This window comes from Bos taurus, chromosome 26 (genome assembly GCF_002263795.3).
Source record: "Bos taurus isolate L1 Dominette 01449 registration number 42190680 breed Hereford chromosome 26, ARS-UCD2.0, whole genome shotgun sequence".
Classification (NCBI taxonomy): domain Eukaryota; kingdom Metazoa; phylum Chordata; class Mammalia; order Artiodactyla; family Bovidae; genus Bos; species Bos taurus.
Window position 1 is genome coordinate 48,077,477 of NC_037353.1, and position 10,578 is coordinate 48,088,054.

The following is a 10,578-nucleotide window of genomic DNA, read 5'->3' on the forward strand; positions in this document are numbered from 1 at the left end:
CATTTCCACACCATCCCTTCCTTTGCCTGACTCCGTTAGTTCTGTTTTTCTAATTGAAGTATAGATGATTTACAATCCTGTGTTAATTTCTGTTATATAGCATAGTGATTTATTCACACACATATATACATTCTTTTATATATTCTTTTCCATTATGGTTTATCATAGGATATTGAATTAAGTTTTCTGTGCTACACAGTAGGACCTTGCTGTTTATCTATTGCATATACAAACACACCTGCTAATCCCAAATCTGCTAATCCATTCCTCCCCCAATCCCTTCCCCCTTGGCAACCGTCACTCCTTTAGTTCTTAGCTGGCTTTGTGTTTGATTCTTGTCTTGAGCCACTGCACTTTCCCTCATCCTCTGCTGTCTGCTTCATTCCCCAGGGCCCCGGGAGCTCATCAAGGCCAGGGTGGGGGTGAGGCCCCTGACAGCACCCACGGTGGGGGCGGGTGGGTGCACGCAATGTGGAAAGCCCTGCCACCCTCACCTGTGTCAAGGGACTTGCACAAACAGCCTCACTCTGGGCTGGAACTCAAAAAGGGAGTAGATAATTAGGAATAAAGAAAAGCAATCCCAGGGTGACTGCCAAGTTAAATACTCAAGTGCAAAACTTGTAAGAATTGTTCTACTGAGTGATAGAACAATTACTACTAGTGATAGTAATAATAATCACAGCAATGATGACAGTGGTCATTTCTACCCTTGCCGTTCGGTTTATGAAAACATCACTGAAAGGTGTAGCTCTGGGAACGAGTTCCTGTACCTTCGTCTCTTTATGGCCCGATCGTAACGAAGTGCAAGCCAAGAAGCAAATTCATTGCAAATTATATAAAAGATTTGGGGCCAAAATGAAGCTGTTAAAAACCACATCTGTAAAAATGGTGTAATTATTATGGGTGGGTAAAAATCTGGCAAGAATTATTTTCTTAAATAAGGCGTAAAGGAGAACAGATGTGCTGTAACTGACACTTTTTTTTTTTTTTTTGTAGTTTCACGATTTCTGCAAAAAAGAAAAAAAATTGATCCGATTTATCAGATCATCCTATTTATTACAGTGCAGCTAAGGCTATGGAAAATCCTTTCATCTCATTTTCATCCCCAGGAACAGGAAGGCAGTCCAACACAACCAGGTGAGTTTCCCTGATGGGAGGAAAGCTCTGCCAGTTCTAAGAAAGGTGAAGTGAACAGGGAGTGAAGGCAAGGTGGAGGAACAGAAAGTCTGAGAGGATTCAGGATGGGAGAGGAGGTGTCAACACACTCTCAGGAGAGAACCGAAAAGGCAGAGGAGCAGCAGCCTGGGAGGGTCGGAATGGAACGGGAAAAATGGCCAAAGACAAAGACAGGCAGTTTAAGTCTGGAAATAATTATCGTTCAGCGAAGACAACTGAATTCCATGTTACCTTGGTCCATGTCTGCCGTTGGGGGAGGCATTTGGGTTGGGTTTACTTTTTTGGAGCTTAGCAACATAAATTTGTTGTCACTGAACTATTAAATACAGTGGACACATGTTGGCAGCGAGGATCCAGAGAGGCATGGAACTTATTAAGGGACAGCCTATGAAATAATCACCTAAATGGGCCCACTGCACGATTTTAATATCCCATGACAACACTCAATTGTCAAATGCAGCTAGAGTGTCCAGGATGCTACTAAACTTAAGCCAGAAATTCCTAGATTTATTCTCGCTCTCTCCCTCCCCCTCCCCTTCAGTTAGAAACAGGAAATGCCAGTAAGCCGTGAGAATCTCACAAGAAATAAACTGGGAAGAAAAAAGGATGGTCTAGCATTTTATGAGATTTCTGCCATTAAATCTGTAACAAATGTCTTTCACCTTCCCTCGATAAAGAAGCAGTGTGGGGTTTTAATTGGACTTTTGGCTTTTCTTCATTTGATTTAAACCAAGGTAGAATTTCAAACAATAACAGGAGAACACCTGGTTAACACGTTAGATGATACGCACAGTTGTAAATTGTGGTTTTAATAGTTGCTCACTGGGGGATTTAAAAGGGTCTCATTGTTCTGTTTGGCAGATATTTAAAAAAAAAAATCACCAACTACTGGGTTTTAAAAGCCACACACGTGATTTCAATGCAACTCAGGTCATGAAATTTAATCATTTGACCTCACTTGTGGCCGTTTATACAGGGGTGACTCACGGCCCGTGAGGGGCTTTGCAAGTTTCTCCAAAGTCACCATCCAGCTTCAAGTTTGGAAGAAGTGGGATTGTTTCATCTTCCTAAGCTAACAGGGATGATTTGGGGGGTGGGCATCAGGTGAAATCTCAGGGATATGTCTGTGCAGGTCCATATACGTTCATATCTACCCACTCACCATCAGTGTGACCTTGAAAGTGGCTGGGAACTTCTATTCATCTTCTTTTTGAAAAACATGAAGTTCCCCAAGCACTGCAAGCATTAAGTTCCCCAAGCGCTGGCTCGCCACATGACTTCGGGTGGCTCGCAGGTTTTCCTTTCCACCGGCCCCTTCCTCAGCAGCAGGGGTCCAGCCCTGCCTGGAAGCCTGAGTGGGGTGACCTCATATTTTAAAGTGACAGTTTTCTAACTGCCTGCACGACTTCTGCCCTCCCTCCCAGCTGTGGCCACCACCCGGTCCTGCCTCCCAACCTGACCCTGAAGGGCAAAAACTCAAAACAAAGACTGGTCTCATTGCTTCCTTCTGATGGCGACCAGGAGCTGTGTGGAGACTGCCCACAGAGACGTCCTGTGAGAATGGCTGCCCACTGTCTGCCCCTCCTGTTCCCCACCCTTTCCCCCCCTCTTCCTCCCCCTCCCCTGCTTCCTCTCCCTCCTTCTCCTTTTCCCCCTCTTCCTCCTCCTCTGCCTCCTTTTCCTCCTGTTTCTTCCCTCAGCTCAGTCCTCCATGGCTAGCCCATCTCCTCCTCGCAGCCTTGAAAGGTGAACACTGTGGGCTTCCTTGGATGTCTCTGGGCTGAATTCCTGCAGAAGATCAGATTGTAGGGCAAGAGGGTCTCCAGAGAGGGGTTTACATGGTGGCATCCACATAGCAGACCATTACTTTAAGACAAGCAAGTCAGAGCCCAGAGAACTGAAGAGCAGCTTGGCAGAGCCCAGTCTCTTCGTGGTCCTGAAGGCCTGAGGCAGGTTCTGACTTACAGGCATTACTTCTGGGAAATTTTCTTCTAGAAAAAGGCCTCTGTGAAAAGGGAAGGTATCCTCTAATCAGGGGTGTCCAGAAGCCATGGCTTCCGCTGAGTCAGGGAGGAGCTGACAGGGAACATGAAGTCTCCCACATTCAGCTCTTTGCCATCAGTTAGGTTCCCTGAGGTTCAGGGCCTCACAACCAGTGGTTTCCTGTTCCTCATATCCAGTGGGTTCCTGTTCCTCACACACAGTGGGTACCTGTTCCTCACACACAGTGGGTACCTGTTCCTCACACTCAGTGGGCACCTGTTCCTCACACCTAGTGGGTTCCTGTTCTTCACACCCAGTGGGTTCCTATTCCTCACACAGTGGGTACCTGTTTCTCACACCCAGTGGATACCCGTTCTCACATTCAGTGGGTTCCTATTCCTCACACATTGTGGGTGCCTGTTCCTCACACACGATGGGTTTCTGTTCCTCACACCCAGTGGGTGCCTGTTCCTCACACACGGTGGGTACCTGTTCCTCACACTCTGGGTTCTTGTTCTCACACATTGTGGGTGCCTGTTCCTCACACACGGTGGGTTTCTGTTCCTCACACCCAGTGGGTGCCTGTTCCTCACACTCTGGGTTCCTGTTCTCACACATTGTGGGTGCCTGTTCCTCACACCCAGTGAGTTCCTGTTCCTCACACACAATGAGTTCTTGTTCCTCACACACAGTAGGTTCCTGTTCCTCACACACAGCGGGTTCCTGTTCCTCACACTCAGTGGGTACCTGTTCCTCACACACAGTGGGTACCTGTTCCTCATACCCAGTGGGTTCCTGTTCCTCACACACAATGAGTTCTTGTTCCTCACACACAGTGGGTACCTGTTCCTCACACTCTGGGTACCTGTTGCTCACACATTTTGGGTTCCTATTCTCACACATTATGGGTGCTTGTTCCTCACACCCAGTGAGTTCCTCTTCCTCACACAGTAAGTTCCTGTTCCTCACACACTGTGAGTTCCTGTTCTTCACACATAGCGGGTACCTGTTCCCCACACACAGCAGGTTCCTGTCCCTCACACACAGCAGGTACCTGTTCCTCACACCCAGTGGGTTCCTGTTCCTCACATTCAGTGGGTACCTGTTCCTCACACACAGTGGGTTCCTATTCTTCACACACAGTGGGTACCTGTCCCTCACACACAGTGGGTTTCTGTTCCTCACACTCAGTGGGTACCTGTTCCTCACACATTGTGAGTTCCTGTTCTTGCACATCATGGGTGCCTGTTCCTCACACACAGTGAGTACCTGTTCCTTACACCCAGTGAGTTCCTGTTCCTCACAGCTGGTGGGTACCTGTTCTTCACACTCTGGGTACCTGTTCCTCACACATTGTGAGTTCCTGTTCTCACACATTGTGGGTGCCTGTTCCTCACACCCAGTGGGTACCTGTTCCTCACACTCAGTGGGTTCCTATTCACACCCACATTGTGGGTGCCTGTTCCTCACACACAGTGGATACCTGTTCCTTATACCCAGTGGGTACCTGTCCTCACACACAGTCAGTGTCTGTTCTTCACACACAGTGGGTACCTGTCCCTCCCACACAGTGGGTGCTTGTTCCTCATACACAATTGATTCCTATTTCTCACACATTGTGGTGCCTGTTCCTCATACCCACTGTGTGGATGCCTGTTGCTCGTGGGCACCAGTACCCAGCTTTGCTGAGTCAGTCCATCTGAGCGCTCTGCCCTGTTCCCTGTCAGAGTCTGTGTTTCTGCTTCACAGGATAACATGATGGGTGAGCTTGCCAGAAGGTCAGCAGATGCTGTCACATCCTGCTGAGACAAGGAGCTGGGCACAAAAGAGCAAGGCAGCCAGCCTAGAAGGGCAGCTCGTTCTGTGAGAAGTATCATCAGGGTGAGCCCTGCTCAACAAAGACCTAATTGTGGATGAACTGGTCGCCCCAATGGACGTGACTTTCATCCTCACAGCAGGGAAGGCCCATCACACCTGTTGGCCTGCCTGCAATTCTTCCTGAGTTCCAGGACTTGTCACTTAGCATCCCCACTGGAGCTCTTGTGCCAGGAGGTGCAATCTCCTCCTTCCTGTCAGCTAAGCCATCACCAGCCATTCCCCTCCACAGAGTGAAATAAGTAGATAATGGGTTAGATCTTTGAACTCTTATGATCACTTTAACTTTAGATTCTGCTATGAGGAATAAAGGGGTTTCTGGGTGGCGCTAGTGGTAAAGAATCAGCCTGCCAATGCAGGAGACATGAGTTCCATCCCTTGGTCAGGAAGATCCCCTGGAGGAGGAAATGGCTACCCACTCCAGTATCCTTGCCTGGAGAATCCCATGGACAGAGGAGCCTGGTGGGCTATAGTCCACAGGGTCACAAAGAGCCAGACGTGACTGAGTGACTGCGCACACAAGCAAGAGCACCTCAGCATCTGGCTCTGCCCTCCTAACTCTCCACTTGGCCCCGGCCCTCGGCAGTCTAGTCAGTGTCTCGGGCTGAACTTCTGGTGCCTACAACCTGTTCCTCCCCCGGATTTGCTTCTGTCCGCCCCCAGGACTCAGGCTACATACTCTCTGCAGCTCTGTCTCAGTTTTCTTTCCACACATGTCCCTGGTCAGGCCCTGCCTTTTCTGCAGCCAGAGCTGGAAGTCAGGTCAGCTTTGTTTCCTAGGCTGCACATCCACCGCGCAGCACCACACCCAGGGCTCTTGCAGAGATGTACAGCCAGGCACAGAGTTCTCCACTAGGGGCTCTCCAGGGGTCACTCATCAGAGTCAAGGGCCCATCTGACCGTGACCCACTGCTCCCATTTGTCACACTGCCAGGCCTTGCCTGCAAGCCAAAGTCACTTCTGCCCCCGCAACCCCAAGTTTCTCTGGATCCAGAATGTCCTTCTATCGCCTTTGCCAGGCTGAGTCCCTCCAGTGTGGCCAGAGACACCCTTCCCAGGAATCACCCGTGGCCACCCTTCTCTGAGTGAAAAAGCTGGCTTAAAGCTCAACATTCAGAAAGCTAAGATCATGGCAGCTGGTCCCATCACTTCATGGCAAATAGATGGAGAAACAATGGAAACAGTGACAGACTTGATTTTCTTGGGCTCCAAAATCACTGCAGATGGTGACTGCAGTCATTAAATTAAAAGATGCTTGCTCCTTGAAAGAAAATCTATGACCAACCTATACAGCATACAAAACCAATACAATATTGTAAAGTTAAAAAATAAAAAAAATAAAAGGAATTACAAAGGTCCATCTAGTCAAAGCTATGGTTTTTCCAATAGTCATGTATGGATGTGAAAGCTGGACTATAAATAAAGCTAAGTGCTGAAGAGTTGATGCTTTTGAAATGTGGTGTTAGAGAAGACTCTTGAGAGTCTCTTGGACTGCAAGAAGATCCAACCAGTCCATTCTAAAGGAGATCAGTCCTGAATATTTGTTAGAAGGACTGATGCTGAAGCTGAAACTCCAATACTTTGACCACCTGATGCAAAGAACTGACTCATTTGAAAAGATCCTGATGCTAGGAAAGATTGGGGGCAGGAGGAGAAGGGAACGACAGAGGATGAGATGTTTGGATGGCATCACCGACTCAATGGACATGAGTTTCAGCAAGCTCTGGGAGTTGATGATGGACAGGGAAGCCTGGCATGCTGCAGTCCATGGGGTCTCAAAGAGTCAGACTTAACTGAACCCTTCTCTAGAAATACTCTGTTCTTCCACAGCTCTCACGGCTCTCAGACATGATCATATGTCTGTCTTTTTTTTTTCATCAGCAGGTACAACGTGAGCCCCGTGAGAGGAGGACGTTGTCGTGCCACCCCCAGTACACCAGGAAGCACCAGACACGGTGCAGGGATACACAAGGGAATGAGCCATCCTGTAAGGTGGGTGGTACCACGTGTGGAGACGATATCTGTGGCTCAGAGAGGTCTAGCGTCTTGCCTGTGGCCACTCAGCTTCTACACGGCAGAGCCCAGTGTAGATTGGCCCTCCCACTTCAAAGCCAGTGCTCTTCTTGACAGTGTTATTTAGGACAGTGTGGATGCCAAGGGTTCTAGAATGTTCCTCAGCTGCTGGGTTATACTGTCAGGCCAGGAAGCCAGTGGGTTCAGAAGCTGTGAGAGAGGGTCTCCTTGTCCCCCACAGGTACTCTGGCCAGCCCTGCAGTCCTGCTCTTTTCGACAGCTGGGAGATTCACCTCAACCCTCCACAGGGCAACACATGACTCAGTATATTTAGTTTGGAGCTATGACACACTTCTTTTCACATGAGATTATAAACCTGCCTGTGATCAAATACCATGCTGTTTTCTGGACAATTCAGCAATAACTTCTGTCTTTATCAATCCCATGGTTATTTTCACACACGTCTCTTGGACAAAAGCACTTCACCTGCCTCATTTTATTGCTCTCTTTTTTCCTGGCACTGGCGGTAAAGAACCCTCCTGCCAATGCAAGAGATGCAAGAGACGTGGGTTCAATCCCTGGGTCGGGAAGATCCCCTGGAGTAGGAAATGGCATCCAACTCTAGTATTCCAGCCTGCAGAATCTCACGGACAGAGGAGCCTGGAGACTACAGTCCATAGGGTAGCCGAGTGTCAGACACGACTGAAGCGAAGCATTCAGTCTTTCTTTCTTTCTTCCTTCTTGCTCCTGTAGCCTGAGTTACTCTCAGGCCCATAAGGAAATTTCCCCAATGCGGCAGCGTCAGGCAGTGTGAGAGGCTTGCCGAGGTGCTGGTTCTCCGTGCAGCTGTTCTAGAGCTGAGCGAAGTGCATTTCCAGGACTCACTGCAAGGCAGTTAATGAATTACAAGCGCATCATTACCTCTACATGTTGGTTTTAAACACATATTTATTCTTTTCTGGCTCAACGGCTACTCTCCAGAGTGAATCAGGGCTGCGTGAGCGCGCCTTCTGTTTTTCCTCCTTCACAGGCTTCTTCGTCTCCTTTTCCCTCTTTCATTTCTTTGTCTTCCTCTTTTTCTTGTCCTTCTCTTTCTCCTTCTATTCTTTTAATAACATCTCTGGGTTCATGTGGCTAGGCCTTCTCGCCCAGGTCAGGGAGATTATGCCAGTTCTAAGTGGCAGGAATGGATTCTTCAGCATGAGAATGCTGGGTCCAAGTCTGTGTGTGCACACGTCCCGTAAGCGTGTGGCTGAGAACGCTGGGTCCAAGTCTGTGTGTGCACACGTCCCGTAAGCGTGTGGCTGAGAATGCTGGGTCCAAGTGTGTGTGTGCACACGTCCCGTAAGCGTGTGGCTGAGAATGCTGGGTCCAAGTGTGTGTGTACACACGTCCCGTAAGCGTGTGGCTGAGAATGCTGGGTCCAAGTCTGTGTGTACACACGTCCCGTAAGCGTGTGGCTGAGAATGCTGGGGTCACGTCTGTGTGTACACACGTCCCATAAGCGTGTGCCCACCACCTTGGAGTCGCTGTGTCCACTTTTCGTTTCCAGTCTTCTGTGCGGGCAGGGCGTGAAGACAGGCACGTGTGACCCCCTGGTACATCTGTGTTCCTTTGCTCCCGTCGTCCCGGGCTCTCCATTCGGTGGGTGCCCAAGGAAGTAGGATGCACCTGAATTACTGTACAGTACAAGGGAATTTAATTAAGAATATACACATTAGAATTTCAGTGGGATTGCCTATTTAATGTTACTGTATTAAGCCTTCTATCAAACCCTTTTTTATGTATATCAGTTGATATACAATTAATCTCTTCTCTGGTGAGAAAAAAAAATAGCACCTGAGGTGGATGAAAAGTGTCAGATGATGATAATTATAAGCAGCTGTTCACTTGTAGCACCTCTGGCCGACACGGGGGATGCTGCGAGCTACCAGTGCTCACAACAGCCCACCTCATTAGACTTGACCTTCCCAGCTGGGGATTTCATTTGTGTTTTTTTTAATGGGTTTGTATACCGCAAATCACAACACCTTATGAAGACGGAGGCTTTGTAGCTGTAACAAAAGAGAGCAGGCGAGTTGACAAAAAAGCCGTGGCTCCAGCAGACTGGCAGGGTACCGCCGTACTGCAGGTAACTTCTCAGCCACTGGCTGGGCAAAGGCATGCCACCCCACGTCTTAGCTGAGATAAATGCCTTTCCTTGGCTTTGAAGCATCTCGGTGCGGCGCAGCCACCAGCGGTAAAAAAGTAATTGCTCAGTCCTGATTGCACTTCGGAGCGTGATGACAGCCCACTTACAGCCAGACCTCCCAACCCACAGGAGCCCCGATTTCCAGCAACACCTCGTCTCCAGGCGCGGGGGTCTTTCCGAGGACCGCCTCCTCGCTGCAGCCGCACAGATCAGACGCCCTCGGAAACGCAGATCAGAGGTGCAGGTGGAGGCGCCGGGCAAGGTGGGGGGACCCTTTGAAAGAACATGTCTGGTTTTCTCTTTTCCTTTCCATTTATGTTTGTAATAAACTCACTCTCATACAATTAGCCTCAATTGTTTTTATATCTTCCGAGGCAATAATACAGGCAGCCTGGGGAATACAGTAGTAATCCGTATACCTGTGTTCATTTACCCAGATCACTATGGTTACTGCCAGGGCAAACTGTTTACTGTGAGACTCGGAGAGCCTCTTTTCAGCTACTAATGACCTTTCTGTTCCTCCAATAACATCAACAAACCGAGAGGCTGCCCACGCCATTAAAGCCAATTGCCTCTCAAGTTACTGAGGGACTGGAGCGTCTCCTCATTTATTTTCTCTCATCTGATGTAACTCACATGCCACTTTCTTGTCTTTAAAGAAGGGGAGAAACTGTGGATTATTGATTTGCTTCTGAACAGAAGACCAACCTAAAAGCCCCGATGAATTGTCACTCATTATTGAAATTACTGAACACTAATTAAACTGGCAGCTCGAATCCCAACAGGCCACACTCATCTGAAGCTGAAATTCAGACACTTGGGCAGTGGCAGAGAGAGAGCGTTAGCAACCACCGGGACTGTAATAAGCTTTGCATTAATTTTTGCTTCTTAAAGGCATACAGCCCTGTTTGCGCCGGCCAGCTAGGGCGCTGAGGCTTCACTTGTTTTGGCAGAACCAGTGCTTCAGATCTCTCGAAGCATTTCGCAGTGAGACTCAGCCCTGCTCCCCTGTGAGGGCAAAGCAGCACCTCCGAAGAAGAGAGCAAGCCATCTCCTGGGCGCAAGAAGGCTGGAGACGCCTGGAAATCCGGGAAAGGAAACTGAGTCAGACTGGCTGAAGAATGACCAGGCCAGCTTTCAGGGAAGCAGACAGTGCCAACCGGCACTTCCAATCCGTCCAGTCTGATTTACTTTTTAAAATATGCCTTGGCCTGTTTTCAGGGCTGCACAAAAACCCTGCATCAATTATGCATGATCGTGGTTAATCCACCTCCTTTGGCTCTAAGTACTGGTTACTCCTTTGCTCTGCTTCAAAAGGGGCTGGTTCTGGGGAAGAGGCC

The 10,578-nt window shown here is 48.8% G+C and overlaps 1 long non-coding RNA gene across 4 annotated transcripts in view; it reads left to right on the forward strand.

The window, feature by feature from the left end:
* The window catches only part of LOC132343981 (uncharacterized), a 12,256-nt gene extending 2,637 nt beyond the window's left edge, over positions 1 to 9,619 (forward strand). Inside the window, exons 2-5 of one of the 4 annotated variants that reach the window (XR_009493033.1) lie at positions 997 to 1,137; positions 4,909 to 5,040; positions 6,916 to 7,026; positions 9,368 to 9,619. This is a non-coding gene — a long non-coding RNA (uncharacterized lncRNA). Of the gene's footprint in view, positions 1 to 996; positions 1,138 to 4,908; positions 5,041 to 6,915; positions 7,027 to 9,259 lie in introns of all 4 variants that reach the window. The other 3 variants (XR_009493035.1, XR_009493034.1, XR_009493032.1) reach the window with 3 other exon arrangements.
* Positions 9,620 to 10,578: the final 959 nt, after the last annotated feature.